Consider the following 16395-nt stretch of genomic DNA (forward strand, 5'->3'; position numbering starts at 1 on the left):
GATCTTTTCACAAAGGCATTGTCTCGTGAGAAGTTCGAAGCTTTCCGCAAAGCTTTGGGCTTACTCCCCTTTGTGGACTGATTATGACCTAAGGACATGGCACTTCCCTATACTCTATGTGCTAGCTCTCGTTCAGCGCATCACTCCCACGGAGGATTTGCTACCATATACATGTGGTAGTGATGTGTGCGAACACACTTAGGACCGTTGGGGTATTTTCTCTCTCACTAGGTTGTTTTTTTTCGTGCATTGTTTATATGCTTATCACTGTAGGACTAACTTATCTTTCCATTGCACACTAAGTAATATACTTTCTGTTGTGTGCTTGAGATTCCTTCGTTTTCTCCAAGCTGCGTGTGTTACAATCTATTTTTGAAAAAGTGTGGGAACATGCTAGTGAAGATAAAAATTGGTAACTTTTCAAATGCTATTGAATACCCTTGAGGTTGTGATTGTGCAACAACTGGTGCGTCTCTACAATGGCACTCTCCTCTTAAGAGTTGATCTACGTTTATCGTAATCACTTCACATACATATCTCTCACCTTTTAAAGATTCTTCAAAAAAAGAAACTCCTCAAATATTAACCAATGATTTGAGGTTATAAAGTTCATTCTTGTTAAAAGAGCAGAATTTACCGTTCTTTGTTGAGGCTTAGGGCCCATCAAAATGACTCGATTCTGGTTTCTATCGTTTGCCTCAAACTTTGCCTTCTTTATGTAGTTTTTAGCCCTTGCTACCACATTCAATGGTGTCTTCATGCACCCCTTCAAAAATCTACTTCATGCTTGAAAATTTTTATAACATTTATTCCCTTATTATTATTTTGGTTGTATTGAAGTCTCTAGAATGTTGCTTAAGGGTGTAGAACTCCATCTTCTTATCCATCCATGGTATAATAAATAGAGGCAAACCTTTTTTCTACTTTGTTTTTGAAATCGTCCCACCAATTTGGACCTAACTTTTTTCTTTGCTTTAGATATGCCTTCTTTGGTACTTTTTGCAAATGCAACAAGGTAACTTTAGCTTTGGCTTCTCTTCAAAGTGAAATAATCTTTTAACTCGCCAGTCAACCCAAGCTTTAAGATCTTCACCAGAAGGTCGACTCCTTCAAATTCATCAGTTTTGCCTTCTCGAAGACTTGCTTAAGAGTTTCTTCTCCAGCATCCTTGTCATATTTCATTTCTTGTCTCCACCATCTCTATCAGATCCACACAAAAATGATCATCTTCTATAGAAATCACCGCCTCTTGCTCGACGATTTGCAATTTTTAAATCCATATGCAAACAACAAATCAAATCCTCTTGCTACTTAATTTTTCTCTCATATCCCTCCATAGTAGTAAGATCAAACTCCTATGATATCACTTGTACCTCCAAATATAGCAATTGACAAGATACACATTTATATAGAAAGAGGACAGAAGGAAATTGCAATTCGAAAGCAAAGAGAAACTGCTTGAATTATAGCATTGATGTTTACAATCAATCAATAGATGCACTTTGTACAACAGAGCTCAAACCTCCTCACCACTTAACAATCCTAGCTTACATGTAACCATCACAATCGCTATCAAAATCTCGATCTCTCAATCTAAATCGCACTCGCAATCACAATCTCAATCTCTCAATCTAAATCGCACTCGCAATCACAATCTCAATCTTATAAAGGCCTTGTCAAGAATACAAAGTTTTGTCGTTTGGCAAAACGTATTTTCTTCTGAACTCCAAAATTACCCCTAAGAGCAAATCGTCCACTTGCATGTCAACCTTCCAGAAATAGTCAAAACATATGCGCACTACAAAAATAACATACGCAAGAAAAAGACATCAAAACGAGAGAGAATTAGAGTTAGCTTGTGAGCTATCAAAACATTCATATTTGAAAACTCAAGAAGAGGCTGTGAGGGACCTAGTGCCAAGTTTCAGCGCATTTTGATACTGGGGTACTACATGGATCACAATCCATGACCCTTTCTCTCACAGATTCAGCCTAGATTGATACCAGAGCTAGTACTAGTTCATAGGGGCATAATGGTCTTTTCAAAGTTCAATTTGATTTGTGTTTCTTGCAAGAAAAATAGGATTTTGTGTCAAAAGTGCCATAAGATTCTGATTTGAATAGATTTTGACTAAAAGAGCCGCTGTAGACTTATAGCCACCATGTTGGTTTTGTACAAGTTGTGGAAATCAGAGTTTGCAAATCAAGTTTCTATTGATTGGAAGGCTAGATGCACCATAAAAGGTAACAAGTCAGGGTTTTGCAAGCGTAATTTTCTTGATGTATTTGCGATTAAGCAAGTTATATCAAAATAGAAATACTATTGTTAGAGACCAGTCAAGTCATATTTCAAGAGAAGGGAGTCTCAATCAAGGAACTTTACCGACCTTAGAGACAATTTTGGCGGAAGCCTTTTTGATACTTCATTAGAGAGATCTTATACCTATATGGCAGAGGGATCCAAAAGTGCTAGTTTCAAGGAGGAAACCAAAATGGGAATGGGATGATCACAAATAGTACTAACTATGAAACTTTTGCACCTACAGTACCAGTTTGAAAATGAACATGTGCTTATATCTACGAAGATGGTATGGATCATTACTGTGTAAAAATAAAAGACTCGAAGACCAATTTAAGAATTTTGAGACTCATTCAAGTCCCATTTTCTTAAATAGACACTCAAGAATTAAGGATTATTTAGATAATAGAACTTTGTAAGGGATAGCACATAAAGGTTTTCTTATAACTAAAGCAAAGCTCGCCAGGCTAAATCCACTATGAGAATTTTGTTCATACATTTAGATTTGAGTCTCTTCTTAGGATTTTATTACAAAATAGTGAACTAATTATAAGCCTTTATAAATACCATCTCTTAGTTTAATCCTACAAATCTTACTTTTCATATATCCCACAATTGTAACCTAGTGATAGGCTGCAAACAAAAACAAAAGGTCTAGTTGAAACTTAATCTAGAGTAGAGGAGTCAATATAGAGATACCTAGTTTAAAATGTAGTAATCTTAGGAAAAATTTTGTATATCTAGTCATTTTTAAAATCTAAGGATTTCATCAAAGTCCTCATTCAACAAAGGCCTACAAAATTTCAAATTCCAACATTCATTATGACAAGGCATGCTAGGATTTATCTTAGCTTTCTTTATATACATGAACTTGTGGAGTTGAGGCTAAAAATTAAGGTCAAGCCTCAAAATTGAATTTTTTGTTGATGGATGTACAGATCAATGTCCAACTAGCCAATGGAACAAAAAAAAAACTTGTAGATACTAGGGCGTGCATTAATGCTATGCGAATTCTACATACCTCAAACTATCAAACTCCATGATCAAACCAACCAAGATTGAGCCAAAAGCAGCTAACAAAGGAACAACGATTAGTTTGACCAGTGTCTCAATTAACATTGACCATGTCACTACCCACATCAAATCCACATCATGGATGGTACGAACCTTAATGAAGAAATCATCTTGGGAGTTTCATGAATGGGCACTTTCAAAGCAGTTCTAGAATGGAATGACAATACTTTGAAGTACAATCTCAAAGGCATAGCTTATGTTATACCCTTGGCACAAACATATCACATTCGGGGTGTATGTCCTCAGTCATGAGAATCGGTGATAGGGGATTCGCAGTCTGTTATTCAACCGCAACATTCTCTAAGCATTCGTGGGAAAAAGATGAAGCAAGTTTGGGTGAAAAAGTCAATTATGGAAACCAAACTAGAGCAAACATGGGATACCCAAAGCCTTGAATTCCAATCAATCTTCCAACTTGATTGAGCCAAGTTCCAGGTTATCAGCCAATTAATAATAATTTTGAGTAATTCTCTTGTCTTTTTAACCTAATAATGATAAAAAATAAATAAGCAAAGCAAAAGAAATTGGATTCAAGTTTTGAAAGAAAATGCCAAGCCTACAAAGCAAGAGCTTCAAGCATGTCAAATATTAAAGGATTTGGCACATGCCAAAATTTGGGCCAACTTAAAATGGACCAAAATTGTAGAATCATGACCAATTAACGACTAGGTGTCCAATTGACGAGCCGTTTGAGCCGTAGGTGGTGTGACATGGAAAACATGAGCAAGCTAGGTAAGTATGCACAGTGCACTTGGGACAATACAGGAACATATAGGAAAAATGGGCATATCAAGGCTCATTTGCAGTTAGACACTTTGAGAGAGAGAGAGAGAGAGAGAGAGAGAGAGAGAGAGAGAGAGAGAGAGAGAGAGAGAGAGAGAGAGAGAGAGAGAGAGAGAGAGAGAGAGATTTTTTGACGTACAGCACTCCATTGGGTTTTTTCCTGCTACAATCACATCGGACACCCACTCTACACTAGATTTCATAGGTATGATCATTCTCAGTACATGAGTAGTTGTATACGGTCATATCTGCACAAAAATACAAACAGTAACATAATCAATCAAATTTAAGATGGGAGTTTGGGAAATTGTTAGAGCACTCTTGGGAGGGTTAACTAAGTCTAAATTCATAAGAAAATTGATAGGAATGTTCCAAATTGCAGTAGAACCAGGCCAAATCATCAAAGTATGAAAATGGGGTAGAACATAGATCGCGATCCATGACCCCCCACTTCAATTTGCAAAACTAAGTGGTGCAAAATGTTGATGGTGAAAGTGACTATCCACTGCTGCAGTCACAATTTTCTTTTTTGTTGCTAAACATGCATCACAATCCACGCCCCACAACTAGCCCAAACACAAAATTTGTGGTACATCGAGTTTGCAAATGCCTTGGGGAGTGTGCCCTACAAATGTGGTGTCAAATGGACATGAGAACCACCAAAAATTAAAAAAACTTAGGATTTCAGACACCAATGGTCATTTGACCCACAAATGGAAAAAAATTATCCAAACCTAGAAAAAAGCGCACCAATAGCATAAGGAACTGGGTTTGGGTTCAGAATATGGATCACGATTCATGACCTCTACAAAAATTCAGTCTTTGTTCATATAAAGTGCTTCATTCAAAGTTTAGCAGTGCCAGAGTGTTAGAGACTGACAGTGTGTTTTTGGTCACAATGCAAAGTCAAGAGAATTTGTGAGCTAGTGTTAACTCAAGAAAAGCCAGAAAATGCTTGGAAAGTGTTCCTAACTTCCCAGGGAGACTAAGTTAATCAAAGAGACTCCAATTGGGCCATAAATCCACATATTGTTGGGATTTGGACACTACTTCAACTCCAAATCATCAGAAAAGAAAAATCCTAAACAAAGTGATCACCATCACGGATCAAAGTTTCCAACCAAAACCAAATATGGCAACCTTGCTCTCCACACTTGAAACACTTGTTATCTTTATGATAACATTCAACCTCTTCAAGAGAAATTTTATTTTTACCTTTGTAGTCGTTTTCTTTTGCCTTTCCTATGTTGTTGTTGTTGTTATCCCTGGGAGAATTCTACATAACATCGTTCTTCCCGCTTTGGCTTATTTAATTCTTTGGCTTTTGTTGGCTTTAATCCATTCTTGGTCCCTTCTTGGAAATGAATCCTCAAAGCAACCATAGTATGATGTATGATCTCTGTAATAATTTTAGGTCTTTGTGAGTTGTCATACTCACTCATCTCCTTCTATAAGCCAACACAAAATCGTTTCTTTTGTTTTGCAAAGTATATCTTTCTGTAGACAGTGGCTTTGAGATGTAAGCCCCAAAACTTATCCACATACTTTTGGACAATCATATGTGGGGCTATCTTCAAGATTTGCCATTCCGTGAGGAATTTGTCTTTGGTATCACTTGGAAGGAGGTGCTTTGTAATAGCAATCCTCAAAGATTTCCAATTCTTTGAAGCTTTACCTCGGCTACGTAAGATTGCCCACCATTGATGGGCTGAATTTTGGAAATACATAGAAATATTTCGTAGCTTTGAAGATTTTGAGACATATTCATCTCCAAAAACTGCGTCAAATTTTTGGATAAGGGCCAACACTTTATCAATTGTGCTTCAAAGGTTCCATCATAGGTAAGAAAGCCAATGTACTTTCCTTCCTCTTTGAATTTCTTCAACTTACTTGACCTCTTCCATGCCGCATAGCTCCTCCGTTTACCCCTTCTCTTCTGTCTCCTAGATGGAAAGTGGCTATCCACCGTGTCTAAAGATGGGGATGATGATGAACAGAAAGAGGAGGAAGAAGCTGAAGACACTGACCGCTTTCTTCACTTCCTCTTGCTTGGATCTATTTCTCCCTTCTTTGGCATGTGAGGGAGTACTTGACTCACTTCATCCTCCTTTTCGGAGGAGTAGGTAAAAGACGTGCCCGCCATCTTATTGGGACAAAATCTCTTTCAGAGGTAGATAAAGTGTCACTTTCATGCCTCTCCCTTGAAAGTTGAAGGTGCACTTTTTATTCTCAAAATGTTCACCTTCAAGGTCCTCCGGAATCTACTTTTTATTACACAAAGAGATTCCTCTTTTGGAGGCCTCATTAGGAGGTCTTGCAAGAACTCTCTCCTCCTAGACATGTAAGGTAACTTGAGCTTGAAGAGCTCTAATTTGGCTTTGATCCTCTTCTTACAAACTAGGGTTTCCCATTGCTTCTTGTAACCTATCAACAAGGTAGTTGATGACTCTACAACCTTCATCAAATGTTATATCATACGCCAAATCTAAGTTCCCCATATTAATTACATTATCTTGATTATGTTGGACCATGATTAAATTTCTTTATAAGTGTATGCTAATTCTTTCTTAGATTACTCAAGGACCTCTCTTCTTAGGCAAGAAAAGAGAAACCTTGGATTTGATACCAATGTCAAAGAATCTAATGCTAACTTTTAGATTCAGCAGAATTTAACTATGAAAGAAGATATTTTTCTTTTAAGAGAAAGATAGCAAGGAGAACATAAGTTGTGCCAAGCTAATTACTTTACACAAATAAAAATGAAAAATTTAACCATGTGCATAATTCAAAGATAATAACCAATCAAGATTGACAACACCAATTAAGATTGACAAATTTGCTTAGAGCCGGTCCCCCCTCTAAAAGTAATTGTATTATAATCCTCTCAAAAGAGATCTTTGATTACAATACATGTTTGTGCTCTTGCGGAGGCTTGCTTGAATCAAGAAGATAGTATCTTAAATATTCCAAGGTATAACCCTCCTTCTCAAACCCTAAACACCCAATGGGGAGAAAGGAACTGCGGGAGAAGAGGAAGATGAGGGTGGAAAGAAGTATTTGTGAAGCAAGGGAATGGATTCTTTGAATATGCTTGATCATGATCAAGATCTAAGCATAGCATAGTATAACAAAATAGTAGAGATGGTGAAATAAAAGATTTCATTGGCTTGGATTTGGATTTATAGTCAAGAGCCTGATCATAGAGTTTGTCTCTACTAGAGATTTCATGAGAGAGGGAGATAGAGAGAGAGAGAGACTGCTTTGACAACTTGGTCACTTGAGAGAGTGTGTGAGAGGAGCAAGAAGAGCTAAAAAATCCAACGATCCCTCTCTTATATAGCTATGCTACTGTGAAACTAGACTTGAATTAGAATGCTTCACACTTGACCAATGAGTTGGGAACTCCTCCAAATGTAACTCAAGCATGCCAACACTTGTCCACTCTTGCCTCACATTCTAAAACCTCTCTAAAAGTAATTGTATTATAATCCTCTCAAAAGAGATCTTTGATTACAATACATGTTTGTGCTCTTGTGGAGCCTTGCTTGAATCAAGAAGATAGTATCTTAAATATTCCAAGGTATAACCCTCCTTCTCAAACCCTAAACACCCAATGGGGAGAAAGGAACTGCGGGAGAAGAGGAAGATGAGGGTGGAAAGAAGTATTTGTGAAGCAAGAGAATGGATTCTTTGAATATGCTTGATCATGATCAAGCTCTAAGCATAGCATAGTATAACAGAATAGTAGAGATGGTGAAATAAAAGATTTCATTGGCTTGGATTTGGATTTATAGTCAAGAGCCTGATCATAGAGTTTGTCTCTACTAGAGATTTCATGAGAGAGGGAGATAGAGAGAGAGAGAGACCGCTTTGACAACTTGGTCACTTGAGAGAGTGTGTGAGAGGAGCAAGAAGAGCTAAAAAATCCAACGATCCCTCTCTTATATAGCTATGCTACTGTGAAACTAGACTTGAATTAGAATGCTTCACACTTGACCAATGAGTTGGGAACTCCAAATGTAACTCAAGCATGCCAACACTTGTCCACTCTTGCCTCACATTCTATAACCCCCCCCCCCCCCCCCCCCCCCGCCCCCCAAGACTCATCTTGACAAGTGGAAACACCACATACACTCACACACACTTGTTAAGTTCACTCAAAGCTAGTGTAGGCTACTTTGGACATGTGGCTTAATTAGCTTAGTAAACCAAGACTAGAGTCAACTTACTAAATGAGGAATGGCTGATCTAGGTTTAGTCTTTATCTTTTCCCATTTACCTTTTTATTAATTATCTCGGGTGCAAGCCTTTGCAAAAACCTTGGAGGCTTATGAAGCTGGCTACATCCCACCTGCTAATTTAGGACCTACTAAATTAGGATAAAGCTTGGTAAAAATAGAATAAACCTTTGATCAAGGCTGCCCAAGATACATTTATCCTTCCTTGACCTGAACTTATGATTGAGATAACTAGTTAGCAATTACCCTTTCTCTTTTATGGACTTCCCCGTTTTGGTCCCAAGCCTGGACCGATTGGTTCATTAGCACTTAATCAATTTCACTTGTCCTCTTTTTTTTTCTCTCTCTCTGGACTTAGTGGCCAATTTATGTTGGAAAATACTTTTAGGAGGCTAGAAACTAATATTCATGACACGTGCTTTCTCCTATAATGATGAAGGGTCATGATATGCTTCTCCTCTAGTGTGGTGGGTCATGTTTACTTCTTATCCATTATGGGAGGTCCTCTTTTTTTGGATCTGTAATGCATAAAGCCTATTGGTTGGCCTCCCAAGGGTCCAATAGCAATTTAGTCAATTTAATTAATTGTTTATGCATTTATCAAGTCCTCTCTCTCAAAGGGGAAGGGGGACACTTGTCCCAAGGCTATCCCTTGTTGATTGATATGCACTAAGCATGTGATTGTCCAGGCTTGAGGAGGTCCAATGAAGTGAAAGCTAGTGCTAGAAGAGGGGGTCGACCAAAGCAAGGAGGGGGCTAGCTTCGGGGGGTATACTCTCCTACACACACACACACACACACACACACACACACACACACACACACACACACACACACACACACACACACACACACACACACACACACACACACACACACACACACACACACACACACATTGTGGAGTTGCAAAGTGCAAGAGCTCCATCTCCTTCTCCAAGCTTGTAGAGAAGTTGAGAGCCTACACCAACACTCTTGGTTGTGGAATGCAAATCCAACCAGGAGCCATGCTCCAATGCTTAAGCTTGCCATCTTCACTACTATGCTATTATGTATGCTAAGCAAGAAGAGTGATAATAAGTGAGGAATGTTTCTTTCTCCGATGAATGTTTCTCATTCCTCTTCCCTAACCTCATTCCCCGCTAGCTCTTTCCATATTTGAAGGTGTTTGAGGCCTTGGGACTGAGGCTGGGGATGGTTAATGATTTTTACAAAGTCTATGTTATGCTTGTGATGCTTGAAGCTTCCCATATTCATTGCATCACCTAGGTCACAAGGAACACAAAGATTGTATTGTACCAAGTCTCTCTTGATGGGAGAATCTATAATACAAAATCCTATTGGAAGAGGGACCGGCTCCACGTAAGTCCGGTCCTCAACTGTTGTCAAGTTCTCTGAACTCTCTCTCTTGCAAAGGTATTATTCATGCCAAGTTAATTAAGTATTATGGTTATGTTTCTACCTCTAATCAAGTTCACCCTGTATGTTCTCAAAGTAGTCTCACAAAAATGCTCACTCTAATTCTCCTAATTCCACTATTCTAAAAGCTCAAAGGCCATTTCCATTACATTGGTATCAGAGCTATTGGTTTCTCTTTTCTTGTTTAAGAAGAAAGGTCCTTAAGTTTTCCATGAAAGGTTGGGCCTGTTTATTGCAATAGGGTAAGTGGGATAGGGATCTATTATCTTGGTTGAGAAGGACTTAGTTCGAGGTACACCGTTGGGAACTACAATCTTAATAATGGAACCTCTCGGGGCTTGCCTTTGGCTTAGCCATTATTGAGCTACAAGCAAGCTCAAAAGGAACCATAATCAATCGAGAAATGTTAGACCCTCTCCACTAGTCTTTGCAATCAATAGTGTCTAAACCACATGTGTGGCTGCTTGAGAACTAATTTTCAAAGGTAAAGAAGAGTAGCGACTAAGGTTTTTGAGGATACCAAATCACAAATTAGTCTATACATAAGTTTAATTAGCATGACTGACAATAACCAAGAGAGTAGAATGAACATTGATAACTTTGATTTTGCATATGAAGGTGCTAATGATGATGCCCCCATGTTTGCCAGTTATCTTGCTACTAGGTTGCAACAAGCTATGGGCAACCCTGCTTTACAAGCCAAAGTTACTCAACAACTTTGTGCTTATGGGATTTCCCTTCCTCTTCAAGAGGAGAGAGAGCTTAGGAGGCCTATTGATGAGACCCCCAAAAGAAGACTCTCTCCAATAAGAGAGGAGGAATCTAAAGAACGAGAAAGAAGCAAATCCCTAAGTCCCTCTGAAGATGTGGCTCCACGAAGAGGCCGGTCTAGACGATCACCAATTCCTCCCAAGAGGAAGTGGTCAACCCACATTCCTTCTCCTTGTCACTCCAAAAAGGAAGAGAGGAAACAAAGGAAGAAAAGGGTAAGAAAGACGTCACCCTCTTCTCCCTCTTCTTCACCTTCCTCCACTTTCGATGAAAGCAATGGTTATTTTCCTAAAGAATACAAAAGGGGAGGACATCACAAACATTACCCTGCATGGCAAAGGTCCCAGAAACTCAAGAAGCTCAAAGAGGGAGGAAAGAGTATCTCTTTTCTCAGCTATGATGGCACCTCTGGTGCTACCGACAAAGTATTGGCCTTCATCCAACAATTTGATGTTTCCTTTGGAGATGAGGGCTTCACGAAGTCCTCCAAGCTACGTCATGTAGCTATGCACTTCCATAAATCTTTCATCAATAGTGGTCTAGCCTTTGTGGCAACGGCGAAGCCCCAAATACATGGAGAACTCTTTGAGTTTTCATCATGAAGCAATTCCTTGCAAGCGATGAAAAGGACAAAGTGATTACTAAATGGTGGCATTTGAAGATTCTCTCCTATGAGTCTATCCACAAATATGTGGACAAGTTTTGGGATTTACATCTCAAACCTATTGTCTTTCAAAAGATAGACTTTGTCGAGCAAAAGCAACAATTCTGTGTGGGATTACCTAAAGAGATGGCCGAGTATGTCAATCCCCAGTCGCTTGGTTCTATCACCGAAGTAATCCACCATACTATGGTTGCTTCGTGCATCAATTTCCAACAAGGGGCTAGAAGGAATGCCAAGCCCATGGAAAGCAAAGCCAAAAGTTATGCAAAGGGGAAAACCAATGCACAAAATTCTTCCCAAGTCAATTCCAACAACAACAACAATCGGTCCAAGGAGAAGGGAGTTTACAAAGGTAAAAATAAACTCTCTCTTGAAGAGCTTGAAGCTTTTGGCAAGGACTACAAATGTTTTAAGTGTGGGGAGCAAGGACATGGCTATCGTTCTTTCCCCATGAGAAATTTCCGCAATGAGACTCCCAGAGCTTCCACAATTAAGCTCCAAAAAAGGATGCTCATTGCAAAGGATTAAGTTTGACCATCTATTTCTGAATGATCAGCCGTACTAAGATTAAGTGTAGTTTCCAACTTTGAACACAACTCTCCAAAAGTGATTATCAAAATTTCCATCTCTGTCACTAATGATACTAGCTGTCAGACCATACAGTCTATATATATGCTCTACAAATAGCCGTGATAATTTTGGCGTCTTAACTGTGTTGAGATGTCGAGCTCTACATCTTGAGCTGGCATCCACTACAGGTCTTGGCCGCTTACGGCATTTACTCACTAGTGCGTTAGGTGACCGACACAGAGGATCTCTGCGAGTGATTCTACAGCTGGACTACACTTATAGTGCCAGCCTAGTACGCTTTTAGCGAGTTCACACTTAGTGACCGCATGTACATATGTGCTACTTTTCAGTTTTAGCACTTAGTCATTTTTGTACTCTCTTTTCTGTACGAAGAAGAAGAAGCTTTCCATCTCTGTGTGCTTTGTGCTTGTCTTGTGTAGCTCTCTTGCATCCTCATTCTTTACATGGTATCAGAGCCTGGTGCAGGCAAGAGAGGCTAAGAGAGCAAGAGCATCACAATCCCTTCGTTCGCAATCCACGACCAGGTCTCCAAAGTTTCTGAACAGGTCTCAAAAGTGCAGTACATAGAGATTTACTGTACAAGTACAGTGGTTGTATGTATGCTTGATTGTGGACACTCGTTGAGTGTAGAAAGTGTTACATGTACCATGATAGTAGGTTCAACAGATTTGCAAGTTTTTGCAGATTGCAGCTATTTTGTCTTAGTGCTTCAAGATGTCTGACGGTTTCAGCCAGATTGTCACTGAGAAGCTTGAGAAAAAAAACTACCGTGCATGGAAGTTCAGAATAACAAATTTCCTAAAAGGAAAAGGTTATTGGGACTATATAGAAGGAGAAAATGAAAAGGAACCAGAGATTCCTGAGGCAAATGCTACAGCAGAACAAAGGAAAGCTTTGAGGGACTGGCAACAAGGCGAGAGCAAAGTGATGTATTGGCTTTCTATGAGCATCACAAATGGCATGATGGGCTATCTATAGGATGCTGAAACCCTCGCCATTGCATGGAACAACTTAGGTAGAGTGTTCAAGGTGAACACCAAGGCCAGGAAGCTTCAACTAAAGTCGGAGCTAAATCAGGTTAAGATGAACAACCTCTCCATCAATGATTATGCTTTGAAGATCAAGAGTATCATTGAGGCTCTTGGATCTATTAAAGTCTCAGTGGAAGACGATGACATTGTCCGTGCATGCTTGGATGGTCTAGGAGATGAGTATGTACATTTCAGGTCTTCCATGAATACAAGAGATGACATCCCCGTGTTCCAAGATTTGATTTCTATGCTTATTCTTGAGGAGAAGAACCTTGGTCTTGACACATCTTCTTCTCGTGGCAGAAATAGGTCTGAACAGGCCTTCTATTCTAACTCTAGAGGGCAAATGTGTGAGCAGAATGTTTACACTGAATGTAGATATGCCTGAGGTAAAAGTTGCATTATTTGCATAGGGCACAGGTGTTGTGGTTGATGTTGACATTTGGCACAAACGTATTGTCCATGTCAATGAGCAGAGATTGTGTAGCATGCAATCAAAATAGATTGTAAAAGGTTTGCCCAAATTCAAGGTCGATGGTATGTATAAACGCATTGGCCATGTCGATGAGCAGAGATTGCGCAGCATGCAATCAAAACAGATTGTAAAAGGTTTGCCCAAATTCAAGGTCGATGGTGTGTATAAACGCATTGGCCATGTCAATGAGCAGAGATTGCGCAGCATGCAATCAAAACAGATTGTAAAAGGTTTTCCCAAATTCAAGGTCGATGGTATGCGTAAAGTGTGTGCAGCATGCCAGTTTGGAAAACAGTCAAAGGGCTCATTTCCACATGAGCGCAATGTATGTAAAAAGCCACTTGAGGTGGTGCACACAGATGTTTGGGGTCCAACCAAGACTGCAAGTATACATGGTTGCAGGTATTATGTCTCTTTCATTGATGACCATACAAGGAAAGTATGGGTCTACTTCATGCGTAACAAAAGTGAAGTGTTTGGTTACTTTCAGGACTTCAAAGTCATGATTGAGAAGGAGACAGATATGCAAATCAAGACATTGAGGTCAGATGGAGGGGGAGAGTACTTCTCAAACGATTTTTCAGATTTTTTGCGAATGCATGGTATACGCAGGCAGTTTACATGCAGATATACTCCACAGCAGAATGGGGTCGCAGAAAGGAAAAATAGGCACATTGTAGAGGTTGCACGTGCATTGATGAATGAGAAGAACATGCCTCATCATTTCTGGGCTGAAGCTATAAATACAGCTGTGTACATTATGAACAGGACACCTATAGCTGCGGTGCATGATGTAACACTTGAGGAAAAGTTTACAGGTACAAAGCCTGATTTGGCACACTTGAAAGTGTTTGGCTGCATAGCTTACGTGCATGTACCAGATGAGTTGCGTAGGAAATTGGATCCTAAAGCAGAGAAATGTATTCTTGTGGGATATTCCCTTGAACAAAAGGGGTACAGGTGCTACAATCCTACTACACGAGAATTACGAGTGAGAAGAGATGTATTCTTTGATGAGATGAGCAGCTGATACAGTAATGCACATGGCACTATTGAGGCTGATGTAAAATATGATGTGGTTGTACAAAATGTGAGTCCACAGTCACAAGTTTTGAGTGGACCACAAGAGTCCTCTTCTCGTGGCTCTGTTGAGAAGCCATGGAATGGTAGACTATGTACGCAGGTTACTCCACCAGCAGGTACAGGGAACGCATCACAAAAAGGAAAGGAAAAGTTTGATGAACCTCCCCTTATGGCTGATGCATCATCAGGTTTTTCACATGTAGACATGGATTCAGATGGTTGTGAACAAAGTCCTGATGAGTAATTTGGAATTCCGGCTGTCAGGACACCTGGTGTAAGGAAAGTACAAGAAGATGCTAGAGGGCAAAGGAGTGACCCAAGACCGCGCAGATCTAATAGAGTCAAAAATCCGGTTCAGAAATTGACTTATGATGGGTATCCAACGCATCACCAAGCCTACATGGCTAAGGTGATATAGAATGTGGAGCCCACATGTTTTGAGGATACAGTTGGAAATGTGCATTGGGATGATGCAATGAATGAAGAGATGGTTGCATTGGAAGCAAACGACACATGGGAGTTGGTGCCATTGCCAATTGGCAAGAAAGCTATTGGCTGTAAATGGGTGTATAAAACCAAGCATAAGGCTGATGGTAACATTGAGCGTCACAAGGCAAGGCTGGTCGCAAAGGGTTATGCACAGATGTATGGCATAGACTATGAGGAGACCTTTGCTCCAGTGGCAAAGATGACGACTGTGAGAGCTGTCATAGCAGTGGCTGCATCTAGAGGATGGATTATGCATCAAATGGATGTAAAGAATGCCTTCTTGAATGGTGAGTTGCAAGAGGAAGTGTATATGGATCAGCCACCTGGTTATGTCAATCCAGGTTACCCAGATTATGTATGCAGACTTCTCAAAGCTTTGTATGGTTTGAAGCAGGGCTCTAGAGCATGGTATGATAGGATTGCCAAGTATCTTGTCAGTATTGGGTTTAGGAGAGCTCATGCTGATCATTCACTCTATGTACGTGAGAGTGATGTGGGGATTGTGGTCATTACCATATATGTAGATGACCTTATTATTGTGGGTGACAATGCTATGGAGATTGACCATGTGAAGGGTCTTCTCAAACAGGAGTTTGAAATGAAAGATTTGGGCGAGTTGGGCTACTTTCTTGGCATTGAGGTGATCAGGACTCCGGAGGGTGTATGGCTATCACAGAGACAATATGCTTTGGACATGTTGTCAAAGTATGGTATGGCTGATTGTAAGCCAATTTCTATTCCCTTGGATGTGAATGCAAAGCTGAGTGCAGAGAAGGGTGATGTTGTTGACGATGTCAAGATGTACAGGAAGATTGTGGGTAGTCTAATCTACTTGACTATCATGAGTCCAGACTTGAGCTACATAGTAGGCTTGGAGAGTCAGTTCATGCAGCTTCCAAGGAAGCCACATTTGGATGGAGTACAACGCACACTTCGGTATGTGCAAGGGACTCTTGACTACGCATTGTTCTATGCAACAGATGCGCCATTAGCATTGTATGGGTATACAGATGCAGATTGGGCAGGTAGCATTGTTGATAGGAGATCTACGAGTGGATTCATGTTCTCTTTTGGGAGTGCTGTTGTTACTTGGAGAAGAAAAAAGCAGCCTACGGTTGCTTTATCGAGCACAGAGGCCGAATACAGAGGTGCAACAGTTGTGGCGTGCGAGGTAGCTTGGCTACGCACATTACTTGAGGACTTGGGAGTGCAGGTGGACCAACAGATTGTCATCCATTGTGACAACCTCAGCAGCATGCAGTTGGCTAGGAACCCAGTGTTCCATGCCATGACCAAGCACATAGAGGTCCATTACCACTACGTTCGAGAGCGAGTGTTGGCGGGCGACATCGACTTGGTCTACGTCATCACACAGGAGCACATAGAGGATATCTTTACCAAGGCCCTCGGAGCTGAGAAACTTTGACGTTTCCGGACTATGCTTGGACTTTGTGACATGCAGAGCTCGAGGGGGAGTG

Source organism: Adiantum capillus-veneris, chromosome 4 (genome assembly GCF_014529385.1).
Source record: "Adiantum capillus-veneris isolate H3 chromosome 4, ASM1452938v2, whole genome shotgun sequence".
In the NCBI taxonomy this organism is placed as follows: Eukaryota; Viridiplantae; Streptophyta; class Polypodiopsida; order Polypodiales; family Pteridaceae; genus Adiantum; species Adiantum capillus-veneris.